Source organism: Eucalyptus grandis, chromosome 2 (assembly GCF_016545825.1).
Source record: "Eucalyptus grandis isolate ANBG69807.140 chromosome 2, ASM1654582v1, whole genome shotgun sequence".
In the NCBI taxonomy this organism is placed as follows: domain Eukaryota; kingdom Viridiplantae; phylum Streptophyta; class Magnoliopsida; order Myrtales; family Myrtaceae; genus Eucalyptus; species Eucalyptus grandis.
The window spans coordinates 38,346,827-38,374,597 of record NC_052613.1 but is presented as its reverse complement, the minus strand read 5'-3'; the positions used below and the strand labels follow the sequence as shown (position 1 = coordinate 38,374,597).

The window sequence follows — 27,771 nt, the reverse complement described above, 5'->3', positions numbered from 1 at the left end:
TCCTTCATCTTCCCGTCTCAGAAATTGACACCAGAGTTATTATGCCTGAATCAACACGTTATCCGCATGCAATCAGATCTCCTATATGGTTCAGACCTGTCTCATGGTGTTGTTACAATTCTCTTTCCACATGGAGGACCAGTGGCACTCCGAGATGCTATGCTAAATCTGAGAAAGGAAGTACCAATAGTAAGTCAATAACTGAGGAGGCAATACAAAATAGAGGGTACAGATCATACAAAGTATTTCCACTGAAGGAAGAGTGGAACATAAAAAAGACAAATTTGGCCAATCATATTTTCGATTCACCAAAATAGAACCACCTGTTCAATTTTGTAAGAATATTCCACTTGAGCCAAAGATTGTTCCGACAACTATTTTAGGCTACATATGTTTCGATTATGCATAACTTTTCAAGAAGAATCTCATGGAAAACAGGAAGTTTCTCGAAAATAGTAGGGAGAAAGCTAATAGAGCGTGTCTCTCGTTATTTGTCCTGCTGTAATGGGTTTGAGAGGGCAAAACCATGTCGAGGTAGACTTTGAAACCAACAGAATATATATGCACACATATATTGGTTTTAGTTTTAACTAGGCAGTCATAATCACAAAAGAGGAAAAGATGCCATATCAGGAAGTTATACAGTCCCTTTTGTTTGATACGCAGTAAATGTAAGGTTTGGAGTGACCAAAAATGGGATGAATTAACAGATCAAGAAATTCAGGAATATGTTCATAGTGGCTATTAAACCTAAAACTTCCACACTTGCCATTAAACCAACATTCGCTGATTTCAAGTTATGCCAAGAGAAATCCAAAGGCTAAGTACAATGAACAGAATCATTACCATCCCCAATCATAATTCTCATTCGTATCGGTATTTTTTACCCAGAAAAATGTTATTAGATGAGGAATGTTTATATTCTGGTTAAACCAAATAGGTTAAGATAGAATAACTTATCTAGATACATAGACGAAGACAGGTCTTTCAATGACTTCAAAGTATCTCAGATACATGAAGACTTAAATTATGAACCACATTAAAAAAAAACAAAAACAAAAACAAAAGGAATTGCACGGCTTATGTACTTCAATATCTTATTAAAACTAGAGAGTATTCAAATAAATACCAGTAAAAGTAAAGTATCTACGACTTCTAGCATCAACTGTGCACAAAACTAATGAACACTTCGGTATCAGTTGCTAGGACTGAGAGCTTACTGTTCATCAACATTCTGTTTGAACATGACAACATCACCTGTGCATGCATCGCCTGCATAAACCCCCTTTATCGGTCTAGATATGACACAGGATATAGAAAGGAAGCTATTTTGTAGCATGCTGTTATCTTTTATGTTAACTAACCAAAGAAGTAAAAGATGAGGTGATGAGCAGCAAATCACAACAGCATTTCTTGATATTCATACTTTCACAAATTCACCAGAACTGTGTAAGATGGGATGGAGAAGGCAGTTTTTCGGTTGGTACTATGTATATGAAATAAGCTATGAACCATGCCAAGAGTAGCTGTAATTTAACAACTTATAAGCTCATGCTATTTTAACTCAGGAATTTGAAACATAGGTACTTGGCTTAAAGAGAGCGTACAGGTCTTGCAACTCAATACAAAACTAGACATGGGATAAACTCACCCTCCCCCTCACCACGTAAGGATCTTAAGAAATCTGTTGGGATTTCATGAATCATGTATAGGTAAAATCAACAAAAAAATACAGCGAAAACAAAGATGATATATTTTATACATGATTCTCTGAATGCGTTGTTCGTGCGTTTTAATCAAAAATCTGAATATAAAAGTGAGTTAAACGAATTACTTCTTGAAGTGCACTTTAAATGAATTGGTATGAATGTTATTTAGTTCAAGTCCCACAAACGTCGGACCTCTAGTTCAGACATACCAACAATAGATGTCGAGCAAAGAGAGAATTTGGGGATAATCACCACTATGATTGTGCTAGCAATTTCGTGGAGATAATCCTCTGTATCCTTGATATTTTTACCACGACCCAAATGAGAGAGAATCCATTTTCTTCCTTTTTTATTTTTCGTTCGCATATGCACACGCACACTCACGCTTTTTATAAGAACTGTTCTACGTGCGGGAAACCACCCACGACCAGTAACTGTTGCTGATCGTGGGACAATCAACAACCGTTGCTGGTCGTGGGTTCATGCATGAAAGTCATGCATGATGGTCAGCAACGGTTGTTGACCATCGTGCTGCATTTTTTTTATTCAAAATAAAACCAAGCACATGATGTGTGTTGCACACGGCCAGCAACAATTGCTGACCATGTGCATAATTTATTTAATTAAATAATTAATTAATCAATTCCTAAAAAAATAAAATAAAAATAACAAGGACACAATCTTATCTCTTTTCTTCACCAAAAAAACAAGACATAATCTTTGTGTGAGCATTTAGGGTACATTAACATATATTCACTTAGGACATGCGTGTGCATCATATGCATGTAGGCTCATGACTATAATAGAAATTAAATTAAATCTCATTTAATTTAATTTCATGTCGACTCAATGCGATTATAGTAATTGCAAACACATTTGCAAAATTATCTCTCTCTTGTTCCACGTTATCGTAATTGGTTATGGTGAGTGTCACGGCCCACTCCTCCAAGCGCGTGCCCATCCCTCTGTGGTTGATTAAATAGTGACGTCCTATAATGCAATGCCGACCCATTCATTTTTAATGCACATGCAGAAGTGAATAAATAATCTCCAAACAACAACAAGATGAGATAGGAAAGTAGGGCCATAATTTTGAAAACCAACAACACACTTATATATATCATAACAAGTCATACACAAACGAAGCCGATATACATACATACATAAATATATATATACAAACATACATACATACACATATACATGCCAGGTCTACAAAAACAGGGGGGTTTGTAAACTACTACTAATCTTCCTCCTACTCCACATCCTCGTCCTCATTGGAGTCTTCAATTGAGTACACTGAGGACTTAGGTTCTTTAAGATCCAGGTCTACTAGGTCTACTACCGAACCTTCGAAAGGATCCGCTGTGACTTTCCCAAAAGCAACCTCTAGCACATACATAGGTACCTCAAATTCTAGTATAGGACCCTCTCTCTGTCCATGATGCTCACGATGGTACCATGATCTATATCGATGAGGTACTTTATGGGGTAGAGCCTCATCAACCCAGACCACGAATTTCACAAGTTCATAGACCAAACCCCTTCGGTGCCCATGTATCAAAATATAGGCCACATGCTCTATAACCTTCTTCGGCTAACCAAAATGTTAGGGAGGAGCTGCTATCTATGGACTTGAAATGTTATCCCACACGACAATGTGAGATGATATCTTAGTAAGTTCAACCTCTTAAGACCCGACTAGGAAGAAAATACGCCCCAAAGGTTGTCTAAGTACAAACATGAGTCAGATGACTTACCTTGGTCTCAGTCCCTTCTTGCAAGTTAGTACAATTCAATCATTTCGATCACTCATTCCACAATCAATTCATCCAGTCAGATCAAACCATCGATCAATTGACCTAGTCGATTTCATGTCATGAAGACCGTCTCTCGGTCAACCATTTCTATACTATCACCCAATACCATCTATCCAGTTGTTTCATTAAAATGATTACTACTCACCTAAGTTGATACGAAAGAATGCTCGCCAAAGCTGATAAGGATAGATAGTATAGCTAGTTGAAGCTGATATAGGTAGTATAGCTCACCTAAGCTTATTAGTGCTCACCAAAGCTGATTCATAGATATTATACTCGTCCACTACCCATTTCACCATTTCCATAATACCTGGTAAAATAACCATGTGGGGTATACGGTAAGCCGTAGTTAAAAATATAATATATTTACTTTAGTAAATTCCCTCTAATCATATGGTCAATAAAAATATTTTTGGCATTGTAAACCAATGCCTAGTGATTTTCTAATTAATTACCGAAAATAATAAATTTTGGGATAAATATCCAAAATTGCAAATCACACTCAATTTGCACCATCCAACACTCAATTAAATAAACAGATCACACCATTATAATCAGCATAAAATTCCAGTCACCTACTATCTCGGTCTAATTTTCAGAAAATAAATATATAATTAATTAATTGTTGAAAATAATTAATAAATGCCTAATTAAATATCGATTCAGGTTCAGAAAATTTCCGAACCTACCTAAATAAATACTAGAGCTTATCTAGTTGCTAAATGCACTAAACTAACCACCTAACATGCAATATTGATTAACTAAATTGCAAATCTAATATAACTATCCATCTTGTGGCATCCCAAAATTCAAAGCCAAGCCATAAGGTGTGTTAAAATTCTAATTAGGTGATAAAAATTTCCATGGCTTATGCTTTAGCCATTAGTCTTTAATTAGATTATTTGTGCATATGATTGTGAATATTTAAATTTGATAGATTAATAATTTATGCTTGGCCATGTACCTTATAAATTAAATTTCAATAAATAAAATGCCCTAAGACTTTGGCCAAGATGAAAATTAAAATTTAAAAATATTTATAGAAGAATTCAAAAAAAAAAAGGGGGGAAAAAGAGGGTCAAAATTCGATTGGGCCTTAAGCCCAAGAGTAGAACTTTAATGGGCCAAGTTGGCCGGCCCATTGAAGCCCACAAGTGGGCTGTCGACCAGCCCTAGAGGAGGCCCAAAAATTGGCCGGATGGCCCAAGCCCAAGAAGCCCAAACCCAAATTCAAAAAAAAAAAAATTCAATATGACAAGTGGCAAAGGAGAAGGCCATGCATTGGCTGGTTTGTAGGCAAGTAATGATTGTTAAACATGAGGATTTGGGGGTATAAGAAGGGAAGAGAGAGAGAAGGTGGCCGGATTTCTTTTGGCCAAGAGAGAAGGTGAGAGAGAGAGAGAGAGAGAGAGAGAGAATTCGAGAAAGAGAGGGAGAGGCCGAGAGAGGAAGGAGGTGGAGCCGAGGGGTTGTCGCCGTCCATCCGCCGTGTGCCGCTGTGTTCGCCGCCCTACACCGTCGACCGTCCATTCTAGAGGCAAGTGGGAGTCCTCTAGCTTCTCTTGCATGCTTGTGTGTTGTTTGCATGTTGAATTTTTGGGTGTTAGATGAGAAAAACCGAAGCATGGATGAGTTGTGTGTGGATGGTGTGGCTGTTTGTGTTCGGACTGATATTGCTAGTGTAAACACCTAGAGGGGGGTGAATAGGCGCACAATCTATTTTTCTCAAATACGTATGCAATAGATTGAAATACGATCGATGTAGAGAGAGTAAGGAAGAGAAAATCAAACACAGGATTTATAGTGGTTCGGCTTATTCCAAGCCTACGTCCACTCTTCCGACGGCCCACGGGCTGGATTTCACTATGATCAAAAGAGGAGTTACAGCACAGCTTTGCCTTGATTCCACGGTGTAGATGTTCTATCACACCTCCTCAAGGTCTCTCACAAATATAGACTCTCTTTTGTATACAAGTATTTGCTCAAGAGATTTATCTAAACAAATAGGAGCTTCGAGACTTTGGAATTTTTCTATCGCGCACACTCTCTTAAACAACTAAGAACGTCTTCCTTATATACTCCTTTATGCCATCATACCCGTTGGCACTTTCCAAAGGAATTCCTCCAATCTACCCGTTGGACGGAATCAATTAGGAAGATCGTTCGAGCTATTAAAGGAACGTGTTGATAGCCCATCAATCATGTTCGCCCATACAATCAGGATCTCGATTTCCATAAGCGAAACCTTCCAATAATATTTAGACAATCATCGAATCTTCAGTCATTGAATCAATCTTGATCAATCAAAGGATTACGATACGTCTTCTCCAGCCACGAGATCTTCTCCAGATGATAAGGTTAAATCCCAAACAAAACATCCAGTTCGGGATAACCTTTCTTCAATGAATCGTAGACTGTCAATGATGATAGACTTTGAGTCTTGAGTCAAGTCTAGAAGTCTTCAGACTTTAAGCGCGAGTCCGCAGACCTTCATACTAGGCGACGGAAACATTTTGTCAACTTCAAAACTCTTCACGAGGATTTCTCCAACAATCTCCCCTTTTTGATGGTGACAAAACCTTCCTACAGATTTGGATAAATTTGACCTGCAAAACATTTCTCAAACACATATGTATATCTTATGAAAATAAATGACTAATAGAATAACACTAGAATCTGCAACCACAGAAAATAGGTTAGTCCAATATATGATTAAGCCATTCATAAGATATCAATATTGATAAATAGATGCAGTCAAATCCAAGTCTAGGCAGTTCTTATCCAGACACAAACAAAGTCAAAGTCTGTCAAAAACAAACAGACAGTTAAACATAATCCATCAAAATAAAAAGATTGAAAGTTTTGTTTTTCAAATCATGCATCTCTCCCCCTTTTTGTCAACATTTAAAAAGGATGAGATGAAATCAAGATTGCTTGGGAACGCGGACAAGCTGGAAATCTTCCATAGACTAAACAATGCCTTCCGGCCTCTTAAAGTCTTCCTTCGGTTTGTACAACCTCCTCACTCTTGGCATTGGCCTGATTCGAATAGAGATGGCTTGCATCTTTTCATTTAATGAACAGGAAGAAGCTTGACCTTCATTCTTCAAGCTTTGAACTTCGCATCCCAAGGCATATATCGACCTTTCATCTCCAAGAGAATATCCATGATTCTGCGAAAATCTGCTCCATTATCGGTCCAGTACTTGCTTCTGCTCGTTCGATGGAGTAAAAGCGCGACGATGGTGGATCGGCCATAATCTCGCGGGTTTGGCGATGAAGTTTCAAGACCTTCCTCTGGAAATTGAGATGCATAAACATCTTCGGGTCTGCGGGCGAACGCCCGACTCCTTCACTTTCATCCGGAAATGAAGATGTCACTCCTTTCTCCTAAACTCCCCTGTTGTTTTCATGCCTAGGTGGAGAAGAGATTTCCTCGGAGTTCTCCTTCTCTTCCTTCTTCTTCAGGTCTTTCTTGCTCTACTTCTTGTTCTGTTTCTCTTTCTCCTTCCTCCTTCTCCTTTGCTTCTCTTTCTTCTTCCTCTTTCTCTGCTTCTTTCGTCTTTTGTTCCGATTCTTTCGGGAACAGACGACTTAAGTTCTTTAAAGCCATTGCAGAGATGGTGATGTCATCATCATCATCTTCATCCTCAATGAGGAGAGCTCTTCTTTTCTTTGATGGAGCAGCCATTGGCTCCTTCCCTTTTCTCTTAGCAGCAGAAGAGAGTTGATGAGACTTGGCAGGAGTCTTCTCCTTGAATTTCTCCAATTCCTTGCTCAGTTCCTTCAGACGCATTTTGGTCACCATTTTCAGTCCTACCACCATATGATCGCATGATCTAACACAAAAGATTTGCGGAGGCTGAATATTCAAATGTCTGAATAACTTCGTAACAAGGCTTGGGTAAGGGAGTTGACCTCTGTCCTTCATCACCGCTCTATACATGTGAAACATGACAGTATGAGGGAGAGAAAACTTCTTTCCACAGAGGATAGCATACATCAACTTTGCCTCAGAGCTAGAAACATCAGTTTTGGAAGTTGATTTTGGCCGAAGGCAATTAATCACAGTCTTATGAAGCAAAATGTTGAATGCATTCATCCTTGAGTAGGTGATCTTCTCTTCTGTTCTCCTGTCCTTCACCAATTCAAGTGTAGCCCGAGCAATGGAAACTTTAATCGGTTGATATCTGCCTCTCTCAACTTCTAACACATCAGCCAGCATATCCATATCTACAATATAGTCTTGTTCTTTGACACTGAAGGAAAATCTATTTGCATCTAAAAAGCTAAGATTTGAATAGAAGTAAGCAGTCAATTCAGCATAAGCCTCAGTTGAGTCAGAACAGAACTTTTCAAGTTGAAGATAATTGAACTTTTCCCTCAAGTTCACTTTCACAGCATCCAGAAAATCAAAGTCCACACTCCTAGGGTTTATTACCCCACGCTTCAGCAATTTCGAGTACGAGTCCTTTTGTTCCTTTGATCTCGAACAAATCTCCCCTTTTTCCTTGAATTTCAGCCGCAATACCCATTTTCGGTTGAAATAAACAAATAGATTGTCATCATCATTTCCATCTACAGGATTTGGCCCCGATCACGAGGATCACTTGGGATATTCGCAAGGGTTTCCTCACCACCCCTTCGAGCGATTCCCAAACTTTCCATTCTTTTCGTAAAGATATATTCGTTCCTATATCTTTTTCTTTAACAAAACTATCAATATAGTTCAAAGGAGTACGAATTCCTTTTAAAGCACGATATAACTTGTAGATAAAAGCAGGCTTTTGAGTTCTTACGGGTCTGCTCCTCGATGATTTCTTCTGTTGAACAACGTCTTGAGGACTAGATGATGGAGAGTGACGCTGCTGAGAATGTTGTGGGCTCGGTTGCTGATCTGGATAAACTTCATCTTCAGTAAGATCGAAGTGCGTAGGCCCCTTACTCATTCTCTGTGGTCCCCTGCTTGCGATTCTTGACGATTTTCGTGAAGAAGACATCTTTAACAGTGATTGGAAGATTCCTCGCTTGACTTTCCCGGAAAAGATGACAACTTTTGAAGATTTAGCGATGAAGACAAACGGAAGTGGAGGATCGATGCTTTCTAGGGTTTTGAGAGTAAAGTGAATAGACAAGTGAAGAGTAATCGATAGTGCTCGTTCGGTTAAAAGGAAGAGTAAAACGAATCGTCACAAAGGAAATAAAAATATGCCTTTTCAAAATAACTGATTTTATCCGTAAAAATAGTTATTTCAAAAATAACTTCCCTTTTGAAAATGAATCGATGTAATATATACGGCAACAATTTAAACACGGTCGATGATCGTACCTTTTCAAGATAAGATTGAGAGAGAGAAAGACTTACGATCGAAGGTCGAGACAAGACATTGATAAAGTCTTGTAAGCTCGAGTCTGAAAGTCTTTAGACTTTGATATCCTCATACCTCAAAATATTGAGTGCGGTCCGTATAGACTCAAATTGATTTTTCTCCAAAGGCTTCGTAAGTATATTAGCCAGCTGATTCTTTGAGTCAACAAAATGAATTGAAACATCTCCATTTTGAACATGATCTCTAATAAAGTGATGTCGAATTTCTATATGCTTCGCTCTTGAGTGGAGAATTGGATTTTTGGTGAGGTTGATAGCGCTGGTGTTGTCGCAATTAATCTCCATGCATGAGTCTTCAATTGCAAAATCTCTTAGCTGTTGTTTTATCCATAGAATTTGCGAACAACAGCTTCCAAGAGCAACATACTCCGCGGTTGTTGAAAGAGACACTGATGCTTTGTTTCCTTGAAAACCAAGACACTGTGTTCTGTTTCAAGCAAGCGGCAAGTTGCTGAAGTACTCTTTCTATCAACTCGCAACCGGCCGGATCTGCGTCCGAATATCCCGGAAGTTTAAAGTCTCCCTTCTTAGGATACCAAAGACCGATGCTTGATGATGAAGCGACGTATTTAATGATGCGTTTGGCGCGAGATGGGATTCTCTAGGATCGATTGAAACCAGCACAGATGCAAACACTCAACAAAATATCAGGTCTAGAGGTAGTAAGATAGAGAAGTGATCCAATAATGCTCCTGTACAGCTTTTGATCAACTTTCTTCCCTTCTTCATCTTTGTCTATCTTTAAAGAACTTGACATTGGTATGTCGGTCTTTTGCAATTCTCAGTCCAAACCTTTTGACAAGATCATTAACATATTTTTCTTGAAAAATGAAAGTTCCTTCCTTCAATTGTTTTATTTGAAGACCAAGAAAGAATGGTAATTCTCCCATCATACTCATTTCAAACTCATCCCGCATAGACTTTGAAAATTTCTTTTGAGACTTTCATTAGAGGATCCAAAATAATATCATCCACATATATTTGAACAAGTAAGAAACTTTTATTTTCCTTCTTGATAAATAAAGTCATATCTACTTTACCTTTAACAAAACCATTTTGTAATAGGAAATTACTTAACTTTGTCGTACCAAGCCCGAGGTGCTTGCTTTAAACCATACAAAGCCTTTTTCGGTCCAAGACCGAGTCCGGCTTCTTTGGGTCTTCAAACCCGGCGGTTGTTCCACATAAACTTCCTCATGGATAAATCCATTTAGGAAGGCGCTTTTGACATCCATTTGGAATAACCTGAAATTCTTATAACAAGCAAACGCGAGTAATAGTCGAATAGCTTCTAACCTTGCCACTGGAGCGTAAGTCTCATCATAGTCTATTCCTTCTTCTTGCGTATATCCCTTGGCCACGAGTCTTGCTTTATTTCGTACGACTTTCCCTTTCTCGTTCATCTTGTTTCGAACACCCATTCGGCTCCAATAACAGTTTTCCTTTTGGTTGGGATGTCAATTCCCAAACATCATTTATCTGAACTGTCTCGAGTTCTTCTTGCATAGCTTCAATCCAGCTTTCATCGGATAAAGCTTCTTCTATGCTCTTTGGTTCAATTTCGAACGAGTGCCAAAGCCACTAGACTCTTCTCGCCTTTTGGATCTTGTGCGAATTCCTTCATTAATTTCGCCAATTATAAGATCTTTGGGATGACTGGACTTATGCTTCCAATTACTCGTTGATTTGTGCAGTAGATGATCTCTTTATTTATTTGGATCTTCACTATCAACCCGATGCTGGTTTTCAGTCCGAGATGCTTCTTGAGTTGTAGACTTTGGAGGGTGCTGGAGCGAGTTCGGACTCTTCTTGATGAGTCTGTCTTGATTCATCTTGCATTGAGTCTTGAAATTTAACATTCATTGACTCTCTCTGGTGGCTCTTCTTGTTATAGACTCGTCAAAAGCTTTGCTTGATGTAGAATATCCAAGGAAGATACCTTCATCGATCTTTCTTCAAACTTACCAACTCGATCTTTTGCATTTTTCAATATAAAACATTTGCAACCAAATACATGAAAGTATGAAACAATAGGCTTCTTTTCTTTGAATAACTCATAAGGGGTTTTCGAAGAATAGATCTTAAGAAGACTCTATTGATGATATAGCAAGCTGTTGAAATGACTTGACCCAAAATCGAGAAGAAATTTTACTTTCAATTAAAAGAGTTCTAGCCATTTCTTGAAGAGATCTGTTCTTTCTTTCCACAACTCCATTTCTTGAGGAGTATATGGAGAGGAAAACACATGCTACGGCGGATTCATCACAGAATTTTGTAAAATCTTGATTTTCAAATTCACCTCCATGATCTGTTTTTATACAAGAGATTACACATCCCTTTTCATTTTGAACCTTTTAGCAAATTTTTCAAAATACGAAAAGGTTTCAGACTTACTTGAAAGGAAATATACCCAAGTAAAACGGGAGTAATCATCAACAATTACTAGGCAATACTTCTTACCCCAAATACTCGAGTTCTGGTTGGTCCGAAGAGATCCATATGCAGCAACTGTAGAACATGATTAGTAGAGACATGATTTATTGGCTTAAAAGAATTTCTTACCTGCTTTCCCAGAATACATGGAGTGCATGAATCAGTCTTTTGGTATGGCAATTTTGGTAGACCTCGAACAAGCTGCTTTGATGAGATTTTGGCTAATTGCTTCATATTGACATGTCCAAGCTTTTTGTGCCATAAGCTTGCTTCGTCTTGAATTGAGATAAGACATTGTGATTCATTTGGTTTCACATCCAGAAGATAGATATTTCCATGTCTTCTACCCAAAAAGATTGAGTAGAGTCTTTTGATTCGAACATGTTCCTTCTTGAAAAAAGATCTTGAAACCAAAAGTATCACACAATTGACTAATGCTGAGAAGATTGTAATTGAGTCCTTCCACTAAGGAAACATTACTTATTGTGAGAGTTCCAATTTTCACTGTTCCAAATCCTACAATACTTCCTTCTTTGTTTCCTCCAAATGAAACTTTTCCACCATTTACTTGAGCAAGTTTTATAAAGCAATTTGAGTCTCCTGTCATGTGTCTTGAGCAACCGCTGTCAAGATACCACTTTACCTGTTTCTTGATGGAGACCTGCATTTAACAAAGAGTCTCAAGCTTTCTTTGGTACCCAAATTTTCTTGGGTCCTTTGGTGTTAGTAAGATAAACAAGTATTAGCCCATACTTTCTTAATAGGTTTCCATACCATAGGACACTCTTTTCAAAGTGATCCGGACTGTTGCACTTTGAACATTTAAGAGAATTTCTTCCTACGGGTTTAACAAATACTTTCTTGAAGTGATTTTTGTAAACCTCACTTGAAAGCCTTTTTTTAATTCTTTCTTTTACTTTAGGAAAATCAATTAAGGGAATTGTTTCTTCTGTCATACCTAGACCAGATTTATTGAAGTAAGGTCTTTGTCTTGAAAGAATTTTCTCAAGTTTTTCAGATCCCATAGAAAATTTCTTTGATATATTAGATAAGTCTGTTTTTAAAAAAGTATTTTCTTTTAAAAGATTTTCTTCATTTTCTTTAAGATTGGAAAGACACGTCTAGACTTTTAACTCTTTCTTCTAAAACATTTTCTTTTAGTTTTAGAGCTGAGTTTTCCTTTTTAGTTTGGAAATTCTTTTGAGAGAAGTCTTAAGACTAAAGCATAATTCCTCAATATATTTAGAAATTTTGACAGGAATTTTAAAGTTACTTACCTCAAATTCACATGCGAGTCGAACTCCGAGTCCTGTTTCAGTCTCGAGTCTGATTGTGCCATCAGACATAGATTGGCGTATTCATTATCACTTTCTTCACACTCAGTATCACTCCAGGTTTCAGCTTTGAGAGCTTTTCGAAATTTTTCAGCTTTTCCTTTCTTTTTCTTCAAAAGAGGACAGTTGGGTCTGATATGTCCCTTTTTCTTGCATTCAAAGCAGACTACATCTTTGTTTGGTTCCTCATCATCAACAGACTTGGTCTGCTGTCTTTGAAAGCCTTGTTTCTTTGAGTTGAACCTTCTTCCTTTTCGTTTAGTTTTCCGAATCTTCTTATCATGAGAGCAAGCTCCTCATCGTCCATATCTTCTTGGTAATCTGTAACATCGAATCATCATTTGATTTTAATGCAATAGATTTCTTACCTCTTGGATCTTCATCTTCATTGATCCTTTCCACTTCATAGGACTGAAGAGTTCCAATCAGCTCATCGGATCGAGATAGTGGCATAATTCTCTGCGTCTCTCTTATCGAAGTCTTTATGTGATTCCAATCCTTGGAGAGTCCACCGTGAGAGCTTGTTTACCTTCATGGGATCGAAGTTGGTTGACCTTGATTTTCAAGACCATTCACAATATCTCAGTAAAACGACTAAACATGTCAGATATTGATTCTCCTGGTTTCATTCTGAAGGCTTCGTATTGACCGAGAAGAATGTTGATTCTTGTTTCATTCACTCGATCTGTTCCTTCATAGGTGATATGCAATCTATCCCAAACTTCTTTTGCTGTACCACAAGAAGATATTCTATTATATTCAGTTGGTGATAAAGCACAATATAAGGAATAAATTGCTTTTGCATCGAGTGTCTGTCTCTTGGTTATTTCTTCTTGAGACATTCCGCTGGATTCTTCGGTTTCTTTTCCTCTTTAGGCGATGCAAAGTGGTAGGAGTAATTCCTTTTTCTACAACGTCCCATTCCAGAGGATCCTTTGATCGTAGGAAAGCTTTCATCTTGTTCTTCCAGATGTTGTAATCCTTTCCATCAAAGTAAGGTGGTGCAGTATTGCTTTGCCCTTCCATCGGCCCGGTGCTAGCATACTAGCCATGGATCTTTTACTATGAAGTAAAACACTTCAAATAAAGTAAGTACACAGGCTCTGATACCAATTGATATTGCTAGTGTAAACACCTAGAGGGGGGTGAATAGGCGCACAATCTATTTTTCTCAAATACGTATGCAACAGATTGAAATACGATCGATGTAGAGAGAGTAAGGAAGAGAAAATCAAACACAGATTTATAGTGGTTCGGCTTATTCCAAGCCTACGTCCACTCTTCCGCTGACAGCCCACGGGCTGGATTTCACTATGATCAAAGAGGAGTTACAAAAGCACAGCTTTGCCTTGATTCCACAAAGTGTAGATGTTCTATCACACCTCCTCAAGGTCTCTCACAAATATAGACTCTCTTTTGTATACAAGTATTTGCTCAAGAGATTTATCTAAACAAATAGGAGCTTCAGACTTTGGAATTTTTCTATCGCGCACACTCTCTTAAACAACTAAGAACGTCTTCCTTATATACTCCTTTATGCCATCATACCCGTTGGCACTTTCCAAAGGAATTCCTCCAATCTACCCGTTGGACGGAATCAATTAGGAAGATCGTTCGAGCTATTAAAGGAATGTGTTGATAGCCCATCAATCCTGTTCGCCCATACAATCAGGATCTCGGTTTCCATAAGTGAAACCTTCCAATAATATTTAGACAATCATCGAATCTTCAGTCATTGAATCAATCTTGATCAATCAAAGGATTCGATACGTCTTCTCCAGCCACGAGATCTTCTCCGGATGATAAGGTTAAATCCCAAACAAAACATCCAATTCGGGATAACCTTTCTTCAATGATCGTAGACGGTCAATGAGGATAGACTTTGAGTCTTGAGAGCCGATCGGGAAGTCTTGACTTTAAGCGCAGAGTCTCGGACCTTCATACTAGACGACGGAAACATTTTGTCAACTTAAAAACTCTTCACGAGGATTTCTCCAACACGGACCGTGTGAGTCAGAAAGTTGTTTGAACTTGCATGTGTGTTTAGAGTCCGATTTTGGATTTTATTTCTTCATGAGAGTTGTAGCTAACATATTGAACTAAAACATACTGAAAGTTCGTGGAAAATGACGGAGATTTGAGGGTTAAAGTCTTGTTCTACGGAGACCTCAGATCTGAGAGTTTTTACTGACCTCTTGCTGGATTCGTGGTTGCATGTTGGTTTGTGTTAACAATCTCACTTCCGTTTCTTCATGGATGTTGTAGGAGACATCTTAATATACAACATAATCAAATTGGAATTTAAATGAACAAGTATAGCCTAGTAAATCGACTAGATCTTGAAGAAGATGATTCTGGTGATGTATTTTGAGATACCCGAGACTTCATGGACATAGATGATGACTATAATCTGATTATTTGACTTATATCTCTTCATGAAACTTGTATAGGATATATTGATGTATAACATATCCAAATTTTAGAGGAAAAAAAAGATAATAGGTAGGTAAAAGCTCAATATTTCGGTGATATGTGCACTGGACGATGCGGTAATGGGTCCAGAAGCTTCGTGAGGTTGTATAAAATAATCTAAACATAATCTGGCTTGGAGTTCTTCATGAAAGTTGTACTAAAATGTCTTGGCTATCGCTCTGTAAACTTTCGTAATTGTTTGAGACTGTATGATTATTTTAATCGAATTTCTTGAAACTGTGCATTCTGGTTTATCCGAATATTATGTGCTGTTTGGTGGAAATTGTGAAATTGTATGAAATTCAATTTGGCCATGAATTTTGCATGAAATTGTCATCCTATTGGTTGGTTTAATGATTTCTTGAATTTTTGAAATTTTGGGAATTTATAGATATTGAATTAAATATTTATTTATAAATAAATAATAATAAAAAAATAAAATGGATTATTTTATTGGCTATGAATTTATTAACAAATAATTATACATTGTTGCATGTATGATAAGATATTGGTGTATGTATGACATTGAGTTGTGATGCATGTGTGAATCCTATGCCAAGTATGACTTGTTTGATGTCACGCCATATGCCATGTTAAATTGAGATCAAAATAATGTAAATGTGGAAAATGATAAGTGAGGAAGTGGTTGTGGTGGAGGATGAGGCCGGAATTTATAGAGATGCATTGCCGGATTTCCGGGAGATTCGGGATGCTCGGAATGTGGGGGCCGGAAGCCCTGTTGGAGGTCTTTGCCCGAAGGGAATGCCTCGCGATGCCGGGATTTGGGATGCGGGATGCTCGGCCAGTGGAGTGTAAATGCCGGAAGCCTTGTCGGAGGTCTTTGCCCGAAGGGAATGCCTCGTGATGCTAGTTGAGATGCAAGATGCCCGGAATGTGGGGGGCCGGATGCCCGGTGGCCTAGGAGGCTGAATGCCGGAAGCCTCGGAGGTCTTTGCCCAAGGGGATGATGAAATTGATGATTTGAGGAATGGGTGATGTGGTGATCAAATTGAAAGCTAAAAGTGGAAATTAAACCATGATATGATATGCATGATGATATGCATGCTGCTGATGATTATGACGATGATGATATGTGATGTGAAATAATGATGATCACCCATGATATGATATGCATGATGATGATGATGATGATGATGATGATATGTGATGTGAAATAATGATGATCACCCATGATATGATATGCATGATGATGATTATGTGATGTGAAATAATGATGATCACCCATGATATGATATGCATGATGATGATTATGTGATGTGAAATAATGATGATCATCCATGATATGATATGCATGATGATATGCATAGTGATGATAATGATAATGATATATGATATGGCATGTGTAATGTGATGATGTCATGATGATGATGACATGTATGATGTAATGATGCCATGATGATGATGACATGTGTAATGTGATGATGTCGTGATGATGATGACATGTATGATACGATGATGATACACATGTATGTGTTATGAATTGATAAAATTATGCATGATAGTACGCGCAGGCTTCAGGTAATAATGCTCATAATGCATGTATGATTTGCATGATGCATTGAGTTGTTATTGGATTCCTTATTCGTCGAGTGGTTGTACTCACCCTTTGAGACCACATTTCAGATTAGCGGTGCCGCTTCGCCGCCGTCACATGTGGTGTATTTTATGGTCTACCATCCGATGTAGAGGTCGAGTGTCTTGAGATAGACTGTCCTCGTTCTCGGATGACTTTTATTCGAGTACGTTGTTTAGTGATGTACAGACGTAGGCCCGGCTAGGGGCCCCGTCATTCAGAGTTCATATCCGTACATGTTCATCGGGATGGAGCGTGCGAGGGATGTTGCCGTCGCCACCGCTCGATGCATCGGGTTGGGGTGTGAGACCAGTGCGTGACGAGTAGGGGCTGTTTTTTTGGGGATAGTTAGCTGACACTCGATGATGGAGAATTGTTGCATGTGAAATGTAGAGGGTCGAGGGTTCTTTTTGAGGTTTTAGGCTGGACGTGGTTGAGTCCTAGCTTTTCCTTTTTGATGTACCGACCCAAAAGAAATCCCATATGGAAAATATATATGTAAATAAAATGTCGTGGCTTGTTTATAAAATTATGGTGATTAGTGGTGTGTATTTGTATCATGGTTGGTAAGGGAAGAAAGATGGTGATGTTTTTAAATTGCTTCCGCTAATGAGTGTGGCGCAAGGACTATTTTGTTTTTAAAAAAAATGTGTCTGCAAAATTAGGACACTTCTTCGAAAGGCAGAAAGGTAATAAGGAGTAACATTGGCGCTGGTGACGACTTGCAAAGGGTTCGAGGTGTCACACATCTAATCCATACTTAGTCTAAACTAATCAATGCTTAAACGTCATTAACTTACTAAGCGGGGATCTGTGAGTTAAACTCACTTGATTAATGATTCGCTCGGATCAAAATGACGACGAGGCGGAGACAATCCATAAACTTCGAAGCGGGTGCGACTTTTGAGGTCCGGAAGGCCACAAAATGGGCCAAATAGTGGCTGTGAGACCCACTTGGTTTGGTTTTGTTCGGTGGTTGAAGAGGCCGCTTTCGCTCGGTTGAAATGGCAAGGATGGACAAGCGGTGGCTGCAGGGGCTTGAGGGGTGAAGGCGGTGGAAAACAGTGGCTTAAGGTAGTCGGACGAGGGAAGGAGGAGATGCTGGTCGATTTTTTTTTTTCTTCTGGGTCTTTGAAGCTTCGAACATAACAAGGGGAAGGAGGAGGTCGATAGGTGAAGGAGAAGAAGGGGGGAGGGAATCAACTTTTGCTTGAGGGGACCACATGCTTCCTTTCCTATCTCATTGTCCCCTTGGATGACCTCACCCATACCCAGCTGGATTCCTTTGCAAATTGTAGCCTTCAAACTTCCACAACAAGCTAAGGAAATGGTTGAAAAAGTCATGGACCATGGGGTATACGAATTTGCACATTTAACACTTCAATTCCACCAAATTCCTCATTGAATTAACATAAATCGGCTCCCTCATAAATTTCATTATCGAATCAACGGTCAAATTGATATTTTTTCTTCCCAATAGAACCTACTTGCCTCCTAATTCCATGATAAAAACGGTTCTCTGAATTTTTGGACAAAAACGATCCTATCTTGACTTTTTCGCCAAAATCTTGGTACGCAGAAAATCTTCGGAGACTGAGTCGGCATTCCTAAAATGAAACATGACATGACAACTTTCAATTTCTAAAATCAAATTCAAATTCGTTGTTAATTTCAATCTGGCGTGATTTTAGCGTGACCTAGGCTATCGGGTAGCTTTCATAACTTTTTAGTGTAAATGACCCATGGTCGATTTTTTTCAAGCCACAATGAACCTCTTCGACACATTGGCGACTCTTGATTGTTGTGAAATTCTCAAGGATTCAAATAGGAATACAAGGTACCAAAACGATAGAAAATTAAAATAGTGCCAATCGACGAAAATTTCTCAATTTGGTGGAATCACCCATGTTTAACCATACATCTTAGTCGAACCAACCTATTTCTAATTTCTAATCGATCTTTACTGTGCCGAAATGATCTTTGTAGATGAGCACGGTCAAGTAGTCGATTCTTGGTCGAATGCTCAAGTCTCTTTGTGTTAAAATTCTTTAATGACTTCCCTAGATAGTCTAGTTATCCCTAGAGTGATCAGCTTGGAGAATAGTACTATAAGCGCGTCGATGAAAGGCTGATTTACTTAATTGAAAACAAAATTGAAAATCGGGATGTCACAAAGTATGACATCCCTAGGTTTATCATTGCTGGTAGTAAGACTTAAACTAACATATAAGTACTCCCAAAAGAACTAATTGTTCCGATTAATCTTTGGGTCCCACAAGTTATGATTGACATCTAGCAATATGTCATGGCTATCTAGATAGTGAGAATGCTTTAAGAACATAATGAACCTGTCAATTTTGGCTATAGTGTAATTCAATCCCTCCGTCTTACTATGTCCCGATCAAACAAAGACCATGGAATATTTGTCAAGTCACCAATTCGATCATATGCATAGATCTAATTGACATGCATTTTATTCAAGACATAAACAATTTATTCTTAGTTACAACCTCAGCCGAGGATTTCAATGCATTGTCATAATTAGATTGTAATGACATCATTATTATACCTTGCATGTAACAAGAAGACATATTTCAAATTGCGTACACGTTCAACTTCGTATATGAACAAAGTATAACCATCAGGTATAAAGACGGATCAACGACCCGGCATTATGTGCACACGTGAACCATAGTTGTTCGACACACAAGTTAACCTATGAACCATAGTTGTTCACCAAAGCATGAACAATTAGACATTGACCACGCTAAAAGCTTCCATGTTGCTAATTGTTCCATATGCGTCACATTTAGAAACTTGTATAATATAAACACTCCGTGTTCTAACTCAGCATCATAATACCCAATGACATACGACTCATCATTCTTGTCATGCCCCAAACCTCGAGTGCGAACACATCTCTTGGTGGTTGATCAAATTGCAACGTTCCCAGGATGCGTTGCCGACCTATTCACCGTATTGCACATGATGAAACAAACTAATAAACTCCGGACAAACAACCAAACATGGGATAGAAAAGTAAGACAACCAATTTAAACAAACCACACTTTATATACAGCTAGGTCAACCTACGTTTATACACAAGTGGTCTATCTCAAAAAGAACTACCGAGCCCTTTAAGCTCCGGACTCTTCAGTTATGGGCTTTGGGTCCACCATGACACCATCAATGGTGTTGATATCCATAGGGTGCCCTATTTCCACTCCCTAGTCCTACAGGAGGCCCGTCAAAACCCCGTATGAGACCCTCCCGATTCCCTTTGGGGAAAATTAATGAACCACGCTATGAATTGATAAGGTATCAATTGAGGTAGGCCCTCTTCAACCCAAACCGTGGACTCAACTAGCTCACGGGTTAGGTTAGTCCCGGAATAGGGAAATAGGAGTGCTCAAAGTCCATCAACTAGCGTACATGACACACCTCCATCTAGGGACCTGTAAAATTTTAAACCACGATGGGGTGAAACGATGTCTCACGAGTCCACACTCTAAGCCTCGATTAGGAAGATAATTCACCTAGGGGCAGCTTAAACATACATCATATAAGACTTACCTCGCCTCAGCAACTCCCTGCACATTAATACAGCTCATATAACATATGTATATAGTAAATGTACTCAATAATTGGAACACTTCACTTTCATATATCAATCAATCATTGAGGTCCCGATTATAAGGCCAAATCATTATGACACGTCACATTCGTGCCACACAATTTCAACCCATAATCGGCACGATTATATTCATCACCCAAGCGTGTTCCGATTAGTTATGACACAATGGCCACGGCCAACTCAACAGTCGATGGTCATCCTACATAATTGGGCATTGTCCGCTTCGTTGGGCACGACAATGTCTATACCTAGATGGCATTCCCGAAGGAGCACGGCCGGCCTCCATTGCGACCGGCATCTCGGTGACAAGGGGCATTCCTGAAGGAGCATCATCTAGCATAAACGCATCGTGAGGGTTTCAATAGCGATCACATGCACATCCAATCTCAGCCAAGGACATCGTGCTTTACACTTAAATGCCTCAATTTCAAATAATGTGCTTGGCCTATTTTCTTCATATTAAAAACACTCGGTAAAATAATTGTGTATGAACACACAGTCAAATCAAACCATAAAAATGATATACTCCATTTTGAATATTTCACAATTTTACATAGTACATAAAACCTTTTGGTGTCAAAACCCAACACCCGGTATATTTCTAATTAAATATCAAAATTCATATTTTTGAAATAATAATTCAAAAATCATCAATTAGCATTCAATTGCACAAATTAGCAATCAATTGCACAAACAAATACAACCATGACGATCGGCACATCATATTATAAGAATCGATTATCCCGATATAATTTACACTAATTAATAATTAAATAAATAAATTGCATTTAATTAAATAAATTGCAAAATATTTAAATTAAACACTTAATTAATTTATGTACACTAATCTAACCACCTAATTGGACTAATTAACTAATCTACTAAGCTAACTAATTTAATATAATTAAGCTAACCACATAATTTAATTAATCTCTAACTAAAACTTATCTAACCACCTAATTAATCTAACTAACTAACTAAATAACTAATTACACTAACTAATCACTAATCCATGCTTAGCCTAAACTAATCTCCCTCTAAGCAATTAACCCCTAATTAGAGATTAGGAGGTTAACTCACCGATTTAGTGTGAAAACTAGTTCACGACGATGGTGGCACAACGACGACCAAAAGCCAGACCTACGACAACACTAAAAGAGGTCGGGAAAGGGTTGAAAATGGCCCCGCAAGCCTTAGCCCAAGCTAAGGTTTGCTTCTGAGGTTACTGAACCACTATAATATACTATTCATTCTCCAAGATAACCTATCGAGTTACCAAGCTAGTACATTATAATATTCATTCTCCGAGATGACATATAGAGTCACCAAGTATATTCATCATAACGTACATTCTCCAAGTTGACTTATTGGGTCACCGAGCCATTATGGCATATCGTCCTTTCTCTAATATGACTTGCGAGTCACCGAGCCAATATTATATAAATATTGTCCTTTTCTCTAAGATGACATATAGAGTTACCGAGCCGATATTGCATACCGTTCTTTCTCCAATATGACATAGATAGTCATTGAGCCGGTATAATACCCTATTCCGATCGTACAATCAATTTTACCATTTCCATCATATTTCATAAAAGTACACGTGTGTGGACACATGGTCGGCTTTAGCCAAAATACAATAATTTCCTTTTTATTCACCCACCCTTTCAAAGCAATACAAAAATAATTTTTTTATGCCGTAGACCGACCCCCCGGTAATTTTCTAATTAGTTATCAAAATTAATTTGATTTAGGAATAACCCTAAAATTACCAATAAATCAATTCAGCACAAATTAATGCTTAAATAAATAAAAAGACTACACCACGATAATCAGCATAAAATTCTGGTCACCGCTATCCCAAGTTCAATTTCTGAAAAATAAATAAATAAATAAATAAATAATTATAAAAATTAATTATTGAATAGTAATAAATCCAATTTAGGCCCGTAATGCCTAATTGGAAGCCAAGACGAGCCCAAAAAAATTACTGAGACTCATTCAATAAATAATAGGACTTGTCTACTTGCTAAGTACACTAACCATTTGCCTAACTCCGGCATAAGTAAATCTCTAATTTAACTATTCTAATCTATCCACATAATTGCACTTAATTAAATATAATCAACCCTAAGCATTATTAGAAAACTACAAGGATTAGTGAGCAAAACTCGTTTAACGCAGCGTTACCTGCAAACGACGGGAACGTCGTGGGCTCGACTTTCCGAAGGCCAAGCTTTCGAGGTTGGGAAGTCGGCCAAACAGCCAAATAGTCGCTGCGATACCCATTTCTTCAGCTCTTTGTCCGCTACTGGTTGAGGCCTAAGGAGGGGGAAATAATGGCTGGTTGAGGCGAGCAAGGATGACAAAGGGCGGAGCGGGAGCTTGAGGTGGGGGCGCACGGTGGTGAAAGGTCAGGAACCGTGGCTTGTGCCGCCGAACAGCCTCCCCGAAGGTGAGGACGAGCGGGGGTCGACGGCATGAGGGACACGAAGATGTGCTACGGCCGTGGCGCACGAGGCGGTGAACAACACAAGAGGGGTGCACGAAGAAGGCAGTCCGATCGGGATTGCTGGCTGCTCGACGTCTTCTTAGATTTGTTGGGATGTCGAGCAAAGCTGGATATGGAGGAGAGAGGCTTCGATGAAGCAGGGGGAAAAAGAGAGATAGAGGTGTGTGCGGCGAGGCGGGAGCCTTGATGTTGGTTGCTTGTGGACAGCGGTGATTGCTCATAGGGGTGAGCAGCGCGTCATTGGGCGAGCGACGGCCTTGAAGCTTGCGTGGAGATGGCGGTTCGGTGATGAGGATAGCAAACGGCGAGTCTCCAAGCAGCGGACAGTGGTGGTGTGGTGGTGAGTAGGGCGTGGGATTGCGATGGTGCTGGTGTCGACGAAGTACCCAACCCATAAGAAGAAAAAAAAAAGAAGAAGAAGAAGAAGAAGAAGAGAGGAAGAAGGGGCTCCGTCGATGGAGGAGGAGATAAAAGAGAGAGGGAGAGAAAGAAAGAATAAAATAAAAGGGAAAAGGGGTTGGCGAGAGGGTGGCATGAGAAATGAGAGAAGAAAAGAGAGAGAGAAAGAGAGAGAGAGAGAGAGAGAGAGAGAGAGAGAGAGAGAGAGAGAGAGAGATAAGGGGAAAAGGGGGCTGAATAGTTGAAAAGGGGGAAAGGGTCACATGGTTAACTTGTGGTCTCCTAATTAATTTCTTCGGGGTCTCCAATTTTCCCTTCGAAAATTTCTTTTCGAAATTTTGGACTCGTCAATAATTTGATAGATGATGAGACGAGGTCCTAAAAAAAATGAATTGTGACACGCTCGGATGTTCGATTCCCAAAACCGAAATAAATTTTGTTGTTAAATTCTACCGAACGTGATTTTAGTCCAATCCAACCAATTATGTATCTTTAGGATTTTACCGTGGTTATATCCCTCAACAGCCTTCATTCAATAGATTGGTTAACTTGTGAGTGATCAACTCAAAGAAAAAGGACCATAGGGCGTGCCGACGAAATGCCCATTTCATTTCATCCGGTCGGGTCAAAAATTCAGGATGTCACAACTTTTCCTTCTTATAAAAATTTCGTCCTCGAAATTTAAACCATTACAATTCTTTCTTTAGAATGGCGGGGTATTATCGTCTCACCAAGTTCTCACTTTCCCATGTTGCTCATTTTGTCCCGTGGTATTGTCGTAACACTTTGACAAAAGAGGTCGTCCCGGTGCACAGAAATCTATTCTTTCGATCCTCAAGCCGAACCCGGCTTTCCATGTACGACACGTGAAAGACGTCATGCACTTGTGTCGACCTCGATGGCAATGCAAGAAAATACGCTAGAATCCCGATTCCTTCTAGAATCTCAAAATGGACCTACATACCTTTGACTCAGCTTTCCCTTTCTTGACAAAGTGTGAAGCACTCTTCAATGGTGACACCTTCGAAAGGCATATTCACCAACTTGGAATTCCCATGACCTTTGACACTTATCAGCATAATCTCTCTCGGCAACTCGAGTGATCTTTATACCTCGATGATTGCGACGCATCAACCGATTGTTGGACTAACTCTTCGCTTGTGATCTTTCGTTCTCTAACTCACCCAAATACACTAGCGTTCTACATGCTTTTGCAATACAATGCTTCAAAAGGAGTCATCTAGATACTTTGCTGGTAGCGATGAACCTCAAGTTTTTGACTGATGTGATTGTTACCGGCACTCCATGCAGGTGAACGATCTGACTCACATACAACACTGCATGCCTGTCCAAATCAAGCTATTTTCCTATTGCAATGAAATGAGTCGATTTTGTCAATCTGTTGACCACTCCCAAATGGAATTATTACCTCTCGACTCTTGGGTAAGCCCATCATAAAGTCCATTGTGATATGTCCCCACTTCCAATCGGAAATCTTGAGAGGTTGTAGAAATCCTCTTAGCTTACAATACCGTGTCTTCACTTGTTGACATGTCAAACACTTTGACCTGCTTGGTATGTCCGCCTTCATACCGGACCACCAATAAGTTGATGCAGATTCTGATACATTTTTGTTCTACCAGGATTAATGCTGCAACTGGTACGATGAGCTTCTGATAAGATTTTTTCTTTAAGCTCTACATTGTCAGGTACACACAATCGTCCTTGGAATCTTAGTGTTCCATCATCAGAACTCTGAAAGTCAGCCTTTCTCTTATCGATTTATCCTCTTGTAGGATTTTTTTGAATCTCTGGATGTGTCGGCTGAAGCGTCTTAATTCTGATCTATATTTCCATCTCAATTCGAGGGTGGTCATAAGATTCAAAGTGTGGCCTACCTCAAACTTGGAAAACCAAATCTCGAACCTTCTTGAGTAAAATCCATTCCTTGAGTACCATTTGTGTGAGTTCTATGTCATGCATCGGGAAATTCAGCTCGTGAGGTCTCAAATGATGGGAGGCGTATGCGACAACCTTGCCATGTTGCATCAACACATAACCCAATCCTCTAAATGACACATCACTTTAAATCTTGAATCCTCTAAGACTAGATGGAATCGTTAGCATAGGCGTGATAGTCCTTTCCTTAAACTCTTGGAAACTACTCACGCACTTGTTTGTCACACAAATTTCTACTCTTTCTTCAAGAGTTTTGTCAATGGCGACGCTAAAGATGAGAACCTTTCCACAAACTGTATAATAACCTGTTAAACTCATAAAACTTCTTATTTCTGTCACTGTAGTTAGTTTTCGTTAGTTTTGTTAATGTCCACGGAGATTCCTTCTCCTGAAATCACTTGACGTAAAAATACAACACGAGTCAACCAACACTCGCACTTGCTGAACTTAGCATATAGCTCATGAGTCCTAGAGTCGTAGTACCAATCTTAAATGCCCTTCATGCTCCTCGGGACTTCTCGAGTACACCGGATATCATCGATGAACACAATCACTAACCGATCTAGTTATTCGAACACTCTGTTTGTCAAATCCATGACATTTGCCTGAATGTCCACTAATCCAAATAGCATTATAGTACTCTCATAAAGGCCATATCGAGTACGGAACGCTATCTTCTATGGGACCTCATTTTTTATTCTCAACTGATAATACCCTCGTCCTCAAGTCAATCTTCAAAAGTATCAACACTCTTGTAATTGATCACACAATTTGTCGATCTTCGGCAATGAACACTTGTTTTCGATCGTTGCTTGATCGAGTTGACGATAGTCAATGCATAATTGCAACGAATCATTTTTCTTTTCTCACCAAAGAATTAGTGCTTCCCAAGGTGATGCATTGGTGCAAATCCCTTATTCAATAATTTGTGCATCTACACCATAAGTTCTTTTAGCTTAGACAACGACATCAGGTAAGAAGTCTTAGAAATTGACTCTGTCCCGGGTGTTAACTCAATCACAAATTCTATCTCTTTCTCTGGCGATAGGCCTAACAATTCCTATAGAAACACATCTAGAAATTCTTGGACTATTGAGATGTCTTTAAGCATCGGATCTTTAATCTGTCTTATCCCTAACAATTCCTATAAAAAGACATTTAGAAATTCTTGGACTACTGAGATGTCCTTAAGCTTCTGATCTTTAATTTGTCTTATCTATGACAATCATCCAGTAACCTTGGCAACCCCTGCCTAACAAATGGGTTGCCTTCTAGCGACAAGATTAAGGAAATTGAGGGTCCTTCTCAACTCCCAATAAACTTGGCACTTCCACATACTAGTGGATTAAGCTGGATTACTCCATGACAACGATTCATTACTATAAGATGTTCCTTGAGTCAAACCTTTTTACACATGATGTCAGTTACACATTAGCCATCCAAATCAAGTATCCAACAATTGATTCTCCTACAACCTTAACACCATGAACCGAATTCCACAAACTCAATCCAAAATTCTGCTACGCTACTCTGATACAATTGCTCTAAAAGCATTCTTCCTCAGATCGGTGCATGGTCCTATTCAATCCTATTCCTTTTTGCCATCCTAGTGGTGTCATATTTGCGGTAGTGGTGTCTGAGCTTCCTTGGACTCATACTAATAGTCCCTCACTTGAAGGCCATGCTGGGATTGCCATCAAAGCATGTTCCATTTATACCGAAACACTTGAGTTGATCCATGTTTCCTTCTAAAAACTAGAGTATTGGCACTTGCGATTCGACATTATCAGTGGTGACAACAACCGCCGTTGTGGTCCTATCAACCTCTACTACAAATTGCCAAGTGATCTTGTCGGTCACAATCAAAACAACCACCCGTCCTAAAATGGCACGAGGTCGATTCATGTTGTCTTCCACGACACCGCATTCTAATTCGATACTAACTTGTCTATCCCCACCCTTCCTATTAGGCGGAATAGAACACTTTTCTTCGATCATGCTCATTCCCAAACTGGTTTCCATTTCACCAATCAACCTCGACTTGGATGTAACATTACTCACTAGATCACATCTCCATGCTGGACCTCAACAAATGCGGCAACAATGGCGGCTCGATCCCGAGCTTATCGGGCTCAACCGGTTCCCAAAGAACACTAGTGCAACGATCCCTGGCCGAACCCGGGATCATTCGGGTGCCACTACATTAGTATCGGTCTACAACGGCACTCTTACACTCGCGCTGGCCTGAGCCAATGCTCTGTCACAACTGCCTCGGGCCTTGATCCTTGTCGGTGTTCCACCCCGAGTCATAGAGGTTACAACCTTCTTACTAAGAGTCATCAACTACTGATCACTCATGCTACAGATCTTTATAGGAACATGTTTTCTAATTCTAATACCATATTAGAATTTGAGTGACCCACACAAATAAGCTACCAATCGGTATCAATCACATGCACAAGCATGAAATAAAGGTCATTCCTACTAACTATCCCATATCCATCGCACCTTATCAC

The 27,771-nt window shown here is 39.2% G+C and overlaps 1 protein-coding gene across 1 annotated transcript in view; it reads left to right on the top strand.

Moving 5' to 3' along the window:
- Nucleotides 1-27,771, top strand: part of LOC104432661 (biogenesis of lysosome-related organelles complex 1 subunit 1) — an 87,395-nt gene that overhangs the window by 58,371 nt on the left and 1,253 nt on the right. The gene's annotated exons all lie outside the window — the stretch shown is intronic.